Raw genomic sequence first — 18,072 nt, 5'->3', positions numbered from 1 at the left:
CAGGCTGGGCGCTCCGAGGCGCCGCAGTGGAGCGGTAAAGGCCTGGAGTTCATTTGCTTGCCGTCTCTCTGCTCTGTCCACTCACTAAAAGTTCATCTCTCTGGAGAAACGGGGGGGGGGGCGCGGGGGATGTCCTCAGTTTAAAAAGTAACAGAAGTTGGTCTGAGAAACGTGGAGATGCGGGAGGAACTCAGCAATTCGGGCAGCATCCATGTAGGGGAATGAACAGTGGACGTTTTCGGCCGAAATCCTTCATCAGGACTGGAAAGGAGTGAGGTAGAAGCCAGAATAAAAAGCTGGCGGAGGAGAGGGGTACAACTGGCTGGGGATGTGTGACTCCAGGTGAGGGGGAAGGGAGGAGGACGAATTAAGAAGCTGGGAGGAGATGGGTGAAAGAGGTATAGGACTGAAGAAGGAATTTGTTAGGAGAGGATAGTAGTCCATGAAAGAAACGGAAGGAGGAGGGGCTTTAGAGGGAAGTGAATCTGAATCATACTCTGTGGGTAGTTTCCAACCTGATGGCATGAACATTGATTTCTCCAACTTCTGATTATTTCTCCCCCTCCCCCTTGGTTCCTCCAACCTGAGTGTGGTCTCTTTGTGGCAGTAGATGAGGCTATGGACTGGTACATTGGAATGGGAAGTCCAATTGAAGTGAGTGGGCACGAGGAAATCCTGCCTTTTGCCATGGGTGGAGCAATGGTGCTTGACAAATAGGTCCCCCAAATTGTGCCAGGTTTCACCAATGTAAGGAAAGCCCCTCTGGGTGCACTGGATACAATAAATGGCTTGAACACATTCACCGGTGAATCTCCATGGCCTCCTCACTGATCTCCCTCCTGGCACTTGTACCTGCAAATGTGCTAAGTGCTACACCTGCCACTACATCTCCTCTTTCACCATCATTCAGGCCTCAAACCCTCCATACCAATGAGGTGACACATTGGCTATGATTCTGTCGCAGTATCCAGTGCTCCTGGTGTGGCCTCCTCTACTTCAATAAGACTGAATGCAGATTGGGGGACTGCTTTAAGCACCTTTGCTCCATCTGCTACAAATGCAGCATTTCCTGGTTGCTATCCATTTCAATTTGACTTCCCATTAACCATGTCTCTCCATTGCCTTTTCTGTTGCCTTGATGAACCCGAACTCAGGTTGGAGGAACAGCATCTGGCTGGGCAGTCTCCAACCTGATGACATGAACATCAGTTCCTTTAACTTCTGGTTATTTGTCTGTTCTCCCCCCCCCCCCACTTTCTTTTCCTCTTTCTGGTTAACTGCTCACTCTTACTCAGCTGCCCATCTCCTCCCACTGCTTCCCTTCCTCCCATTCTTCATAGTTCACTGTCCTAAATTACTACTTAAGCTATTTACCGCTTCCAAATATCTCCCTCCCAGCATTTCATTGCCCACCCCCAATCCATCCTCCTCCCTCCCTCCCTTGGTCTCACCTGTCATCTGTCAGCTTGTCCTCCCCCCACAACCCTGTTCTGACTTCTACCCCTTTCTGGTCCTGGCCCAAAATGTCAACAGTTTATTCCATAATGCTGCCTTGCTTGCTGAGTTCCTCCAGTGTTTTACGTGTGTTGCTTGAGGTTTGCTAGCATGTGCAGAATCTCTTGTGTTTATGGGAGGTAGCAGGATATTTGGTCCTTTAAGTCTGCTCTGCCATTTGACAAAATCATGACGTCAATCTCAAAGGTGATTTTCAGCTTTGACTCTATTTCATAATAATCTCTAATTTCCAGAAATATATCTATCTTACAATTATTTTAAATGCAACACTTCGGGAGTGACAGTTCCAAAGATTCAACATCTGTCAGTTGAGAAACACTACTTCAGTCCTCAGCTGCCTTTTTTTTTTGGAGACTGAATTTTGGATTGCTCAGCCAGAGGAATTATTGCATCCTACTTGATGGACTTCAAGAATTATAAATATTTAGTGAGATTGCTTGCTCTACATTTAGAGAATAGAGGCCTAATCTCAATTTCCTCTTGTGACAGAACAGCCATTCCAAGAACCAGAATTTTCACTGCACACCCTTTGTGTACGCTTTGGGTAAGACTAATGTTGTGTACAACACTACAGGTGTGATTCTGTTAATGCTGTATACAGTGATTCAGGTTAATTGGGACATATCGGGACTTTTGGCCCAATTAATCAGCTGCCCTAATTATCCAGTTTCATGCAAATAATGAAAAAGGTATTTTTAAAAAAAAATAAACTACCATTATTAACTGAGTATCAAATTATGTATTTAAATGAAATATGGAGCAAATTACTACATTATCAGTACTCTAAAAAGGCAGAAGTTCCTAATTGTTATTGATGGACGAATTCATCCAGCGTACCTGTATACTGCTGCATTCATTTGATTGTAAATGAACAAAATCAGTGTAGACATCTGGTGTAGATAATTGACTCATCCAATGCAATCCTCCAAGTCTTCATTTTCATTTGTAGCATTCAAGGTGATTGTCAATAACTTCAAATTATTTGTAGTTCCTCGCTTTGTTGAAGTAATAAAATCATTTCATATTCACTCCTACCCATCTCTAAGCCTGAATATCATAATGAGCAAGGCAGTTCTGAATTGTTTTACTGCTTATTTCTCCCCAACTATCAGTGACAATAATCTCTGCTTTTTGAGCATGTGCACACAACTGACACTATTTTAAAAACTCAAATGAGAAAATCTGCAGATGCTGGGAAATCCAAGCAACACATGTTGCTCCTTAAAAACTGTTTGCTCCAAGCATGGTTCGGTGTCTAATGGCTTCACTAGTACATGCACCTGACATTAGAGTGAAACTATTTAGCAACATAATGTGCCAAATAAATGAAGGGAATCGTGGCTATTTTCTGGATTAGTTTTTGTTCTTTGAAAGTTGTCCCAAATTGATTAATTGGCTGTCTGGATTAACCGACGGCTCAATTAACTGGCAATAGTGCAAATAGCCATGATCAATTAGCAGAATGATCACATGCACAAAAGTCAATAATGAAACTTAAATAATGGGAACATATGAACAGACTAATGTAGTACAAAGGGAATTAAGTTGGGTATAAAAAAGTGGCTGCCTTTGTGAAGGGATGTAAAAGTGTGATAGATCATAAAAGAGGAATACAAGATTTGATGAAGCTGTAAGATGTAGAGAAGACAGAGTTAGAGAGGCTAAAGGAGTTTTTCATGGGGCTGCAGAGATTATATCATTTGGCCTATTGGTCGTGACACAGTGGACCATAACATATAACATGAGGTGCTTTCTCCATGTGATGTACTGCTGAACTGCCATGTAATTTACCCCCTGTAAGAGAAGTTTTCTTCATTCAGTCAATCACCAAAGAAAAAGCGTTTCAGAATGTATATTGTATACATTTCTCTGACATTAGATTGGACCTTTGAACCGGCCTCACCTTCACTCCTACCTAAGTTAACTTGTTACCCTCTTTCTCATTTCAGCTGAAGAGGCTAGTTCTATAGAAATGTACAGCACAGGAAAAGGACCTTTGATCCATAATATTGTGCATAACTAAACTAATCCCTTCAGCCCACGCAATGTCCATATCCCGTCCAATCTCTGCGTATTCATGTGCCTATCTAAAAGCCTCTTAAGTGCCTCTAATATATTTGCCTGTACCACTATCCTTGGAAAGGATTCCAAACATCTTTCACTCTGTGTATATTTTTCCCACATGTCTCCTTTGAACTTGCCCCCTTTCATATTAAATGCATGCTGTCTTGTACTAGACATTTCAACCCTGCAGGAGAAATACCAGCTGTCAACTTTATCCATGCCTCCCGTAATCTTTAAACTTCTATTAGGTCTCTCCTCAGCTTCTGCTGCTCTGGGATATTTGAAACATTAGTTTCTCTTTCCACAGATGTTGCCTGACATACTGAACTTTTTAGCTTTTTAGTTGTTTAATATTTGCTGCATCTGCAATTCTTATAAATCTACAACATGAGCAGCTTGTATTTGGTTTTCTAATGGAATAAAGCAAAAGGGAACGAAATGGAGCAAGTTCTGTGATAAGTTTCCAGAAATGGGAAAACTCAAAGTGAGGAAGTGGAGATGCCATTCCAAGCAGGTTGAAGGAAGCCAGGGTAAATGAGACGTTCTGACAATTTTGCTGTAGTTGCCTTTGGAACTTGTGCAAGAGGACTACATACAGTGCCTTGAAAAAGTATTCAGCCCTGACAACTATTTACACATTTTACTTTCTCATTTTCTAAATATAAAATGTATTGAAGTAGCATTTTTGAGGTAATCTACAAAGCATTGTGCATCATGTCAAATCAAAAGAAAAATTCCAAAACCTGTCAACAATTCAGTAAAAGTTGTGAGACTGGATAAGTATTCATCTCCTTTGTAATTGCTACACAAACTTTTCTCATTAGCAATATATTACCATACCAACTCACCCAATTTGTTGATGTAGAAAATCAGAGGATCACCTGTTTTCAATTAGTTCATAAGAAAACTACAAATATCCCCTTTCTCTGTAAAGTCCACCAATATGTTGGATTTTCAGCAGACCAAACCAAAATGAAGACAGAACATTCAAGGCGAGTCAGGGAAATTAAAGTAGTACAAATCCGGGAAGGGTTTCAGACCATCTCAAAGACACTGAACATGCCTCGGAGCTGTGCAGTCCTTTGTGGGGAAAAATATGAAACCACAGCCTCGTTGCATTGGTCAGGCCCCCCCTCTAAACTCATTCACTGAAGAAGAATGACACTTATAAGAGAGGCTACCGTGATGCCAACAGTCAGGAGTGAACTGCAGGCATCATCTCCAGTTGCAGCCGGAACTTAATGGCTCCACATGACTTACTAAAAGGGTATTTATGAAAAAGTGGCAAGGAAGAAGGCTTGGCTTAAAAAAAAGTCCTTGGCTGATTTTTGCAAAGCGTTACTTAGAAGATACTGTAAAGATGTGGAAGAAGGCCTTGTGGTTGGAAGAGACTAAAGTGGAACATTTTGGCCTCAACACTGAGTGGTACATGTGGCGTAAATCTAATGTCGCGCATCAGTCAGGTTCCACCATCCCTACTGCAAAGTATAGTGATGGTAGCATCATGTTTGGAGAAGCTTTTCAGCACCAGTCTCTGGCAGTCTAGTCAGGATTGATGGAAAGATGAATGCTGCTAAATACAGAGAGATCCTGGATAAAAACCTGCTAGCTTCTGTCATAAAGCTTAAACTTGGGGTGGAAGTTTGTCTTTCAGCAGGACAACGACCCAAAGCACACTGCCAGAGAAACCATGGAGTGGTTTCACATGAAGAAAATTGATATCCTTGATTGGCCCAGTCAGAGTTTTGACCTTACAGCAAGACCTCAAGATTGCTGTCCACCACCACTTCCCAACTCCTGGCACAGCTTGAGCAATTTTGCAAGGAGGAATAGGCAAATCTTACTCCATCACATTGTGCACAGCTAATATAGACTTATTCAAAAAGACTACTGGCTGTAATAGCTATGACAGGTGGTTCAACTAAGTACTGAGCAAAGGGGGATGACTACTTTTGAACTGCTGACATTTCAGTTTTTTAATTTTTAGTTTTCATGCTTTGCAATTTTTCATGTTTTGGGGGCTCTGTTGTGAAAAAGGGAGCATGTGATTCACAAATAGAAACTCCTGTTAAATTGATCAAAAGCCCTGGTTATGTAGACATTTATGTCAGCAAAGGGTTGGGGGCTGAATTATTTTTCATGGCATTCTAGATGTTATTGTAAAATCACTTTCAAAAACCTTAATGGATAAACATGTTTATATTTTCATTGAGTGAGATCCATAGAAACAGACCTTCCAGCCTCTGAGTTTGTGCTGACCATCAAGTACAGATTTTTATTTAGTGATCCTACCCAAATCCATTTTATTCTCATATTCCCATCTGTTGTCCTTCCCCAGGTTCTACTATCTATCTACACATCGAGGCAATAACAATGGCTATTTAATCTGCCGACCCATAGAAATTTAGGTGGAAACTGGAACACCCAGAGGAGCACCTCACAGTCACCAGAAAAACATGCAAAATCCAGTCATACCAAAGGCTGGGGCTAGACCATAAGACATAGGAGCACTGAGTCTGCTGCACCATTCAATCATGGTTGATCTGTTTTTCCCCTCCTTGACCTTCTCCCCATAACCCTTGATGCTGCGTCCACTCAAAAACCTCTGCCTTAAATATACCCAACGACCTGGATTCCACAGCGCCACGGTAATAAATTCCACAAATTTACTACCCTTCGGCTAAAGAAACTTCTCTGCTCTAGCCTGAGGCTGTGACCTCTTGTCCTAGACTTCCCCACCATGTGAAACATCCTTTCGACATCTACTCAGTCTAGGCCTTTCAACATTCTTTCTTTCTTTTTCAATCTGTTTATTAGTTTCAACATCATACATATTACAAAAAATAAGTACAGCGCAATTGGGATTGTATTAATTAATAATTATTATTGTAAAAGTATACAGGCAGGTAACACATAGTAAACCTCCCAAAATCACACAGATTAACAGTAAAATACATAAAGAGTATACATAAAATACAAAAATATCATTAAAAAAACAGAAAAGAAAAAAAATATATCCCCTAAAAAAAACTAATATACCCAAACTAAAAGAAAACTAAGGAAAAGAAAAAGAAAAGAAAGGGCTCCAGGTTTCCCCCGCCATCCGAAGGTAGAGCGTTCCTATGAAACGGCTCGTAAGCCGGAATGTAGTAAAGTGAAGAAGCAATTACCATTTATTTATATGGGAAAAATTTGTGAGCGTTCGCAGACCCAAAAATAACCTACCAAATCATGCCAAGTAATACATAAAACCTAAAATAACAGTAACATGTAGTAAAAACAGGAATGATATGATAAATACACAGCCTATATAAAGTAGAAATACTTCTCTACAACGATTGCCTGCACAGATCTCCGTAGCGAAAATCTCACGCAAGCGCTGTTGGCATAAGCGCGCTCTCCAGTAACCTTTAAACTATGAAGTTGCCAAATCTACCAAATAACACGTAAAAATACACAGCCTATATAAAGTAGAAATAATGTATGTACAGTGTAGTATCACTTACCGGAATTGGGAAAACAGCACCGAGCACACTGATGATGGTGTGTTAGACTGAGTCGTCGCAGGCTGGGTGGTGCAGTGGCCCCCATCCTCCGGACCGCCGACCCGATACATTGCCGCGAAGAACGCAGCGGTAGCCGGGAGGCACACAGCACATCTTTAAGAAAAAAGCCGAAATAAACATGCTAATTAATTAGGTGCTACCCGGCACGTAAATGTCGGCGCAGATCAGAGGCAATTGTCGATTGCATCGCCTCTGATCTGGGCCAACAATTACATGCTAGACGGCGCCTAATTAATTAGCATGTTTATTTCGGCTTTTTTCTTAAAGGTGTGCTGTGTGCCTCCCGGTTACCACTGCGTTCTTTGCAAATCGATACAGTATATGTCCGGGGCCCGGGTGTTGGGGTGGTGGGACACGGGGGTGTCATCTTATCGTCGATCAGAGCAGGCAGCTCATCTTCTCCTATGACTGCCCGCCTCGATGTCAAAGGTCGAGGTACGTCGTCTGCTTTGGCTGATGTGGAAGGCTTGCTTGACTGCTGAGCCTCGCGCATTTTTCTGTCAGACAGTTGTTTGTAAGCACTCAAACCATCCTGTAAATATCCCCTAAACCTACATACCCTTTCAAAATTAAAGTTGTACTTTATCATTGCAGCGAAAATCTCAAGCAGTTGCTTCACTTTCTGCGTTCGGTTGCATTCGGTTTCGATTGTTATCCTTTCCTCTTCCAATTGCATCAGCTCTTCATCTATCAGTTCTTGGTCATGGGATGCCAAAACCTCTGCAACATCATCTTCGTTTGCTTTCACAAGCCAAACTCACTTTGTCCTTGCTTCGTTCACCGCAATCAAAATGCTTAATTATGTCTAGTTTTACGCTAAGTGTAACACCCTTACTCTTTCAGGCTTTTCTGACACCTTAGAACTCATCTTGCTAATGGCTGCTCAATGCAACGTGTTAAAGCAATGCCGTTCCGAATCCGGGGGAGAGCAGCTGCTCGGGGCGCGCACTGCCTTTTATTGCGCGCTGATTTTTTATCGTGTGCTGCCTTTCTTCGTAACAGTGAAAACACTTTCTGAAAGCGAAAATAGGGTTCTAATGTAGGTCTTTCGTAACAGTGAGGTTTCGTAAAGCGAACGTTCAAAAAGCGGGGGACACCTGTATTATGATACCTCAGAACCAATAGCGCCGCCACTTCCGCTCCTTTCCCCATATATTAAAATCACAAAATAGATTTGGCAAGGGTCAAATTACATCATTTGGAAATATTGAATAAACGGTCTCCAAGTCTCATCATATTTAATAGATGGGTCATAAATGACACTTCTAATTTTTTCTAGATTTAAACAAGATATAGTTTGAGGAAACCAATGAAATGTAGTTGGAGGACTAATCTCTTTCCAATTCAATAGTATAGATCTTCTAGCCATTAGAGTAACAAAAGCAATCATCCGACAAGCTGAAGAGGTCAAATGATGTTTTTCTATCATTGGTAAACCAAAGATGGCAGAAATAGGATGAGGTTGTAAATCAATATTGAAGACAGTTGAAATAATATCAAAAATATCGTCCCAATATTTCTTTAATAAAGGGCAAGACCAAAACATGAGTTAATGAGGCTATCTCAGAATGACATCTATCACATACATGGTTTATATGAGAGTAATAACGAGTTAATTTATCCTTAGACATATAAGCCCTATGTACAACTTTAAAATGTATCAACGCATGTTTAGCACAAATAGAGGAAGAGTTAAGTAGTTGGAATTTTTTTTCTGCCATTTCTCAATAGGTAAGGTAAGCTTAAGTTCTCTTTCCCAGTCATTCTTAATTGTATTGGAAACTTCTGGATTTATTTTCCTTATCGTATTATAAATAATTGCTATTGAACCTTACTGAAAAAGGTTTAAAGCCAAAATTTTTTGCATTGTATCAGTAGAATATGAAATTGGAAAGGTAGTAAGAACAGTATTTAAAACATTTCTAATCTGTAAATATCTTAACAAAATGTGATCTAGGTAAGTTATATTTATTAGATAGTTGTTCAAAAGATATAAAATAATTATCTAAGAATAAATTGGAAAAACATATTGTACCTTTTGTTTTCCAGACCAGGTATGCTTGATCCAAAAAAGAGGGTTGAAAAAGAAAGTTGGATATAATAGGGCTAGTTAAAATAAATTGATTCAGTCCAAAATATTTTTGAAACTGAAACCATATTTGAAGAGTATATTTAACTATTGGGTTATCCATTTATTTGTCCAATTTAGAAACATCAAAAGGAAGTGGGGCCCCTAAAATAGAACCCAATGAAAATCCTGAAACAGAATTACATTCAAGATTAACCCATTGAGGACTTGAAACTGTGTCCCAATTCCATGTCCAAAATTTTAAATAAGAAATATTAATCGCCCAATAGTAGAATCTAAGATTTGGCAATGCTAAGCCACCCTCCTTTTTGGGCTTCTGTTAATGTCTTTTACCTAGTCTAGGATTTTTATTCTGCCATATGTATGAGGAAATTTTTGAATCAACATTATCAAAAACAGATTTCGGAATAAAAATTGGCAGTGCTTGAAATAAATATAGAAACTTAGGTAAAATAATCATCTTAACAGCGTTGATCTGACCAATTAATGACAAAAACATTGGTGACCATTTAGTAATCAAACCTTTAATCTGATCAAGTAAGGGTAAAAAAAATTAACCTTAAATAAATCCTTGTGCTTCTTAGTAATTTTAACTCCTAAATAAGTAAATTGATCGGTAACTAGATGGTAAACGTTTATAGTTTGGAACCATCATATTTAACGGAAAAAGTTCACTCTCATTAAGATTCAGTTTATAACCAGAAAATTTACTAAACTTATCCAACAAGGATAAAGTTGCAGGAATGGATTTTTCTGGGTCAGAAATATATAATAGTAAATCATCTGCATATAATGATAACTTAAGTATCTCTTTCCCACGAGTAATACCAAAAATATTTGGTGAATCTCGAATTGCAATTGCTAAAGGTTCTAAAGCAATATCAAATAATAAAGGACTTAAAGGACAACCCTGCGTAGTGCCACGAAATAATCGAAAAATGGGAGATCTTTGATTATTAGTCAAAACCGAAGCTAAAGGGGTATCAATTTAATCCAGAATATAAATATCGAGCTAAAATTAAACTTCTCAAGAGTAGTAAGTAAATATGGCCATTCAACTCTGTCAAAAGTTTTCTCAGCATCTAATGAAATAACACATTCTGGAGTTCTCAGTGAAGGAGTATAAATAATATTTATTAATCTCCTAATATTAAAAGATGAATAACAATTTTTAATAAATCCAGTTTGATCCGCAGAAATAATTTAAGGTAATACCTTTTCTAACCTAGATGCTAATATTTTAGAAAAAATTTTTGAATCAACATTCAATAAGGATATCGGTCTATATGATGCACATTCAGTAGGATCCTTTTTTAAAATTAAGGAAATAGAGGCTCCATAAAATGATTGTGGTAGTTTACCTGTAATAATTGCATCTCTAAAAACTCTGTACAACTGGGGAGAAAGAATAGAAGAAAAAAACTTTAAACATTGTGCTGTATAGCAGTCTGGGCCATGTGATTTGCCAGAATTCATTGAAGAAATAGCACCCATTATTTCTTCATCCGTAATAGGTGTTTCTAACTTTAAATGTTCTTCGGGTGTTAATTTTGGAAAGTTCAAATTCCTTAAAAAATCTTGCATCTTCAACATTCGAAAGATTCAATGAGATTCTCTTCTCCCCCATCCTTCTAAATTGTAGTGAGTACAAACTCAAAGCTATCAAACGTTCCTCATATGATAACCCTTTCATTCCCAGAATCATCCTTGTTAACCTCCTCTGATCCTGCTCCAATGCCAGTACATCTTAGATGAGGAGCCCAAAACTGTTCACAGTACTCAAGGTGAGGCCTCACCAGTGCCTTGTAAAGCCTCAGCATCACATCCCTGCTTTTGTATTCCTGAAATGAATGCTAACATTGCACTTGCCTTCTTCACTACTGACTCTACCTGCAAGGTAACCTTCAGGTTGTTCTGCACAAGGACTCTCAAGTCCCTTTGCATCTCAGATTTTTGGATTTTCTCCCCATTTAGAAAATAGTCTGCACATTTATTTCTTCTACGAAAGTGTGTGACCATGCATTTTCCAACATTGTATTTCATTGGCCACTCTCTTGCCTATTCTCCTAATCTGTCTGATTCTTTCTGCAGCCTTCCTGTTTCCTCAATACTACCTACCCCTCTACTAATCTTGATATCATCTGCAAACTTGGCTAAAAAACCATCTATTCCAGCATCTAAATCATTGATATACAGCATTTAAAAGAAGCATTTCAAACACCGACCCCTGCAGAACACTACTACTCACTGGCAGCCAACCAAAGGATCCTTTTATTCCCACTCATTGTCTCCTACTAATAAGCCAATTCTCTAGCCATGATTGTTTTTTATTCATGTTATAACCAGGTTTGAACCAGGTTGTTTTGCTCTGAGGTAGCCACTCTACCAGCTGCGCTACTGTCCTACCCTAAGATGTTCAGTCAAGACCACCTGCATTCTGGTGGTGTCTTGGCCTGCTGGGTTCAGTCTTCATTTAAGTTTGCACATTCTGAACCTACTTTTGTATATTTCACAGTTCATTGAAGAGACATTTAAGGTAACTTATCTATATTTTAATATTCATGATGGATTACTATCATAAGAATGCGAATAGTGTAATTTTGAGTATATTTTATTTGAGATATATGATGCATTTTTAGGAACTTAATGGGGAAAGCATTGCAAGCAATGCATGCCTTCAGACAGATTTTAATATGTATACTTTGTCTTCTGAGGTGCCAAAATGGGTAAGTCAAGCAGCTCTTAAGCATTGAGAGCTTTCAATCTGTATTCCAACAATATCATTGAGAATTGCATTACTTTGGCATTAGGAAAAGATTTAGTTAAGCCTGCACATGCTTTTGTTTTTAAATGCATGTAAAATCATTGGCAGTAATAACAGTTGCTTTGAACTGGTAAGGGCTTGTAAAGCACCCCTGAGTAGTTTCTGCTTACAATATGAGCCCATGGATTACAGAAAAGATACCAGTGTGGATAGAAGATTGGCTGACTGGCAGGAGACAAAGAGTGGAAATAAAGTGTGCCTTTCCTGGTTGGCTGCTGGCCTCCAAAGTGTGTTCCATGGGGGTTGCTGTTGGGACATTTTCATGTTTATGTCAGTGATTTGGATAATGGAGTTGATTACTTTGTCGCCAGGCTGACAGATGATACGAAGATAGGTGCAGGGGCAGGTAGTGTTGAAGAAGCAGGGAGTCTCTAAAAGGACTGAGACAATTAGGAGAATGGGCAAAAAGTGCAGGGAAGTGTACTTTGGTAGAAAAAAAATAGACGAAGACAATTTTTCTATGGAGAAAATTCAGGAATCTGGGGTGTAAGGGACTTGGGAGTCCTTGTACAAGATTTCCTAATGATTGCCTTGAAGGTTGAGTTGGTGCTAAGGGAAAAAAAATGCAATGTTAGCATTATTTTCAGGAGGACTAGAATATGTAAGCTAGGATGCAATGCTGAAGCTTTATAAGGCATTAGTCAGACTACATTTAGAGCATTGTGAGCAGTTTTGGACCCCTTTTCTAAGAACGGATGTGTTGGCATTGGAGTAGGTCCAGAGGAAGTTCACCAGAATGATTCTGGGAATGAGAAGGCTAATGTACAAGGGGTGTTTGGTTCTGGGCCTATACTTGCTGGAGTTTACAAGAATGGCGGGGGAGGGCGTTCTCATTGAAACCTATCGTATACTGAAAGGCCTACATAGAGCAGTGAATGTTTCCTATAACTGAGAGTCTAGGACCAGAGGGCACAGCCTCAGAATAGGATGATGCCCTTAGAACAGCGATGAGGAGGAATTTCTTTAGTCAGAGAGTGGGAAATCTTTGGAATTCACTGCCACAGCTGCTGTGGAAGTCAATTCGTTGGGTATATTTCAAGCAGAGATTGATAGGTTCTTGATCAGTCAGGGTGTCAAAGGTTACAGGGATACGCCTGAAGAATGGAATTGAAAGGGATAATAAATCCATCCGTGATGGAATGGTGAAGCAGAGTCAATAAGCCAAATGGCCCAATTCTGCTCCTATGTCTTACTCTTATGGTCTTAAACATGATTTCACTGAACAATATAAAAACTGAAGACACACCCCTATGCAAATAAAAACTAGAAAAATTGAAGCCCTAGTTAAGTAGGTGAATCCTCATAGTAAGTCTAAGGAAAGTGCAGAAAACTAAAGCTTCGGACTTCATTCATTCCTTGGAATTTGAAAATGTTGATAGCGATATAGATGAAATTGACAATATTTGGTATAGGTTTAGATTTAGAACACCTAGGATGAAATTGCAACCCCATTATCAGCTTTACCCCTTTCAAACTCAGCACATTGAGGAAATGTTCAAATGACTGGAGTTTATTTCAAAGAGGAAAGACGTTGAAATTTAGCTTTACAGATTCAACTGTCTTCAGTAGCAAAGTGATGCGGAGTTACACATGAACTCAAAGGAGATAGTGAACCAATTAGTGATTAAGGCTAGAAATATAAAGCAAAAGTCAGAACAGTTCAATGAAAGCTTAATTGTGTGATTAAGGGTTTGACTGTTTGGCTCATTGGTTTTATTTCAGTTATTGTTCAGAACGATTAGTTTTTTCTGGTTTTTAAAAAAAACTTAAGTCAAAAAAGCATTAACATTTCTCCATAATTCTCTGCATGTACATGCTTTTAAAATTGGCCACATAGAGCAATAAAGTAGCAGCTTGCAGAACATTCCATATACTTAATTGAACATAATCCCTGATTGCAGCATTGCTTACAGAAATTCCTGTGTGAAGCTATCTTCATTTTAGTGTCTTTTGGTACCGTCTGTACTGCTCCTGCTGTTGAGAGAGAGAATTTTTATTTTTGAGAGAAATGCTGTAGCATTGATGTTTTAATTTGGAGACTTTGGCTAACAAATTAACAAGCCTGTCTTGTCACCATTTAATTTCTCTTTAAGCTGCATCTGATTGAAATCCCTCCTATTATATCTAATTTGGTTTGCTAATAGGTCCTTTCTGATTTGGAACATTTTCCTTAAGACACTTTCTTTTAAAGTTATTTTTTTTTTAAAAATAAACCTATTTGGTATTACTATCAAGGCTATGACTTATTTGTTTCTGCTCTTACAAACGCTGATGAAAATTCATTCTCCTGAGGCCCTTGTGATCTTCTCTACTTTGATTCATAATTTCACTCAGTTGAGTAACTTGGGAGTTGAGAATTAATTACATGAGCTTCCGTGTCTGAGGGACAAACAGTCAACTTTAGAGCAGTTTCAGAAGTTTATTTATAATAACTTTACTATTTACATCCCTATTTTTAAATTTTCTGAACTTGCCATTGGCAACTTCAGATTTTCAACCTCTGACCTAGTATTCTGGACGTTGTATTGGTTCAGTAACGAGCACTGAATGTGATACTTCAAATGTTTGTACTGTTGTTTCTATGGTTGATTTCATTTTCTTTCTGAAACTTTGTAGCCTGCTTGAATTTTCCATTTTAAACTGAAGGTTATGTTGCTTAGAGCAGCCTGCATCAGAGTCAGGTGGAGGAGCTGACTTGAGTTTCTTTGTTTTCCTGTCCCCCCCTCCAGCTACATTTGAGAGAGGGTGGGGAGATGTGCATGATCAGACAGGTTGTGCAAGTGGATTTCCTTCACTTTGAGCAAATCTGAAATTGCTCTCAGACTATCCAGAGGAGAAGCAGTTAGGTTTAATCACTTAGATAGGATTACTCTGATTTTTTTTTGCTTTAATGAAATAATTCATTCCTCATGGTGAATGTTCTTAATTAATGAAGCTTTCTGTGCTATCACAAATAATCCTTAATGTTAAGTGACAGTGAGATTATACCAATATTTGCAATAAGTAGCATTTAAAATCCCATTTGCAGCTGTGTCAACAAAACAGTTGCAGAGTCTAATGACATGAGAAGCCTCTTGACTGTTAATAGAGACATTGGTGAGATTCAATGTAGATTGGGGACTGCTTCATTGAGCACCTTCGCTGTACCAGCTGGGATCTCCCAGTGGCCAGCCATTTTAATTTCACTTTCCATTTCCATGCAAACATGTTTGTCCACAGTCACCTCCATGCCAAATAAAGTCCAGGTGCAGATTAGAGGAACAGCATATCATACTCTATCTTGGTATTCTCCAATATGATGGTATGAACATCCAATTCTCTTAACTTCAGGTAATCTCCTGAATCACTCAGAATCTTCTCCACCTTCTCAGTCTTCCCATCATGTACACATTCCTCCTACTGGTTCACCTCCCACCTTTTGTCCTTTATTCCGTGGTCCACTGCCCTTTGACACTTCCATCTAGCACCTACCAGCTTTTTGCACCATTCTCCTCTCATCCTCACAGAGTCACCCATCATCCACTGGCTTTTGCTCCACACTTCTCACCTTTTCATACTGGCAATCTCCCCTTTTCCTGTTCCAGATAAAGCTTTTCAATGAAAAGTGTTGACTGTTCATTTCCCTCCATAGATGCAGCCTTACTCAGTGTGTGCCTCCAGCTTTTGTGTGTGGACTGTTGGTGGAATTATTTCTGTTTGGAACTAGATTGCTTATTATTCTTGGAGATGTTTTGTGTGTTGTAAAGACAGAGATGTTATAGTGAAGAGAAAAAGGGATAAACATGTAGTTGGAAGACCATAATGCTGCATTTGACATTGACCTGGGAACAGGTAAGACTTGGGGGGAAAAATACCATGAGGATTGATGAATCTTAGTGCTAATACATTCAAGCCATTCATGGGTGAATAACTATTTCATGAAGAGTGCAGTTTGCAGCATATCTTTATTTTGGGAGATACAGCAAGTGTTGATAAATAGCAACAGAAATTCTCTTCTATACAACCAGTTAATGAAACTCTAGATGATGCAGGGTTATTATCAAATACAATACTTTTTCACATACGGGTAAGTTGCTTCAGGTGTCAATGTCTTCCCTTAGGCTTAGAGACAATGCTGAGGGGTGACTGCAAATTTATACACTGAGAAACTGGGGTAGTTGGAGACCAATCTTCAAGTGATCTTAAAAGAAACCTGGACAATAGTACTCTTCCAAAATCGTATCACGTCCTTTCTTTAAACAACATAGTACGAAGAAAAACTTGAACAATAGGGCCTTGCTCATTAGGACCAATGTTTCTGGACACCTAGTCAACATCAAGAATGCAGCGACAACATCCATTGAATATTTTTTGCCCGCGTAACTTCCCTTCATCATTACGACTCATAAACCAGGATTTTACTGCAGCTTTCAGCGCTTTCTAAATAATAGTTTAGCCATTCAAAAAATTTCGAAGAGCATATCTGCTGAACACATAATTCTCATGGGGTGATATAACCCTTATAAAGTTACATCAGTGAAGGGTTTCTTGGGGAATTGTAGCCAGAATGTTTGTTTGACTCCTATGAAGATTTTTCAGTTTGGTAAATTCCTGAAAACATTCAGATAGATAAAAGATGTTGGGTTTGATGAAGTAGACCAGAATGAAGTGTAGATATTCTGGAACTGCATGTCAGCACTCTCAAACAAGTATCTATTAGTTCAAGTAGCAGAGGTCTTCAAAGGTCTAAGAAGCTCCTCTTAGCCGTTCTACAATGCTTGTTGAATACTTTTGCTCTTCTGCTGTCAACCTTGGTTTTTATGCTAGGATCACTTGGGAATGGAAGTGGCTTTGCACCAAAATGTACTCACTATGATAAATATTTAGTTGTCTAATACTGTAAATATCATGTTTGGTTCTGTCAATTATTTTTAAACTGGGGGTGGGGGAGCTCATTTCTTCCAATTTTTCTCTTGGGGGCTTATGGAATGAGATATCACTTAATTAGCACTTCCTTAGAAAGTAATTAATATAATTTGACATGCAGCATTTTAATATGAAGAACGAACCATTTCCTAGAAAGTATACTGTTTATTTTCCGTTGTATACCTTCTTCCTTCTACTACTTCGAGAAATTTGTGATCACTTCCATTCTGTCAAATGTAAGTCCGGACATCTCTGCATGGAATAAAATTCAAAATAAATTTATTATTAAAGTATATATTTGTCACCATATCCAACCCTAAGATTCATTTTTTGTGGGTGTACTTAATAAATCCATAATAAAATAACCATAATAAAATTAACACAAGACTGAGCAACGTGGGTATTCAACCACTGTGTGAAAGGCAGCAAACTGTATAAATACAAAAAGAAAAAAATAATAAATAAGCAATAAATATCGAGAATATGATGAGCTTGAAAGTAGGTCCATGGGTTGTAGGAATATTTCAGTGATGGGGCAAGTAAAGTTGAATGAAGTTATCCTCTTTGGTTCAAGAGCCTGATGGTTGAAGGGTGGTAACTGTTTCTGAACTTGGTGGTTTGAGTCCTGAGGCTCCTGTGCTGCCTTCCTGATGGCAGCAGTGAGAAGAGGGCATGACTGGGTGGTGGGGGTCCTCAATGATCGATGCTGCTTTCCTGCAACAACATTCCATGTAGATGTGCTCAGTGGTAGGGTGAGCTTTGCCCATGATGGACTAAGACATATCCACTACTTCTTGCAGGATTTTCTGTTCAAGGGCATTGGTGTTTCCATACCAGACTATGATGCAGCCAGTCAATATACTCTCCACCGTATATTTATAGAAGTTTGTCAAAGTTTTAGATGTCATGCCAAATATTCACGGAATTCCAATGAAGTAAAGGTGCTGCAGTTCTCTCTTCGTAATTGCACTTGTTTTCTGAAATAATAACATTGAGGAATTTAAGGTTGCTGCCCCTCTCCATCTCTGATCCTCTGATGAGGACTGGCTCATGGACCTCTGGTTCCTTGGTTTGCTGACATTGATCATAGGTTGTTGTTGTGGCATCTC

General features: G+C 38.9%; 1 protein-coding gene across 1 annotated transcript in view; it reads left to right on the top strand.

Annotated features, from left to right (window-relative positions):
* Window positions 1–18,072, top strand: part of rnf139 (ring finger protein 139) — a 31,385-nt gene that overhangs the window by 468 nt on the left and 12,845 nt on the right. The gene's annotated exons all lie outside the window — the stretch shown is intronic.

This window comes from Mobula hypostoma, chromosome 1 (genome assembly GCF_963921235.1).
Source record: "Mobula hypostoma chromosome 1, sMobHyp1.1, whole genome shotgun sequence".
In the NCBI taxonomy this organism is placed as follows: domain Eukaryota; kingdom Metazoa; phylum Chordata; class Chondrichthyes; order Myliobatiformes; family Myliobatidae; genus Mobula; species Mobula hypostoma.
Note: the sequence above shows the minus strand (reverse complement) of the source record. Positions and strands in the feature narration are given on the sequence as shown.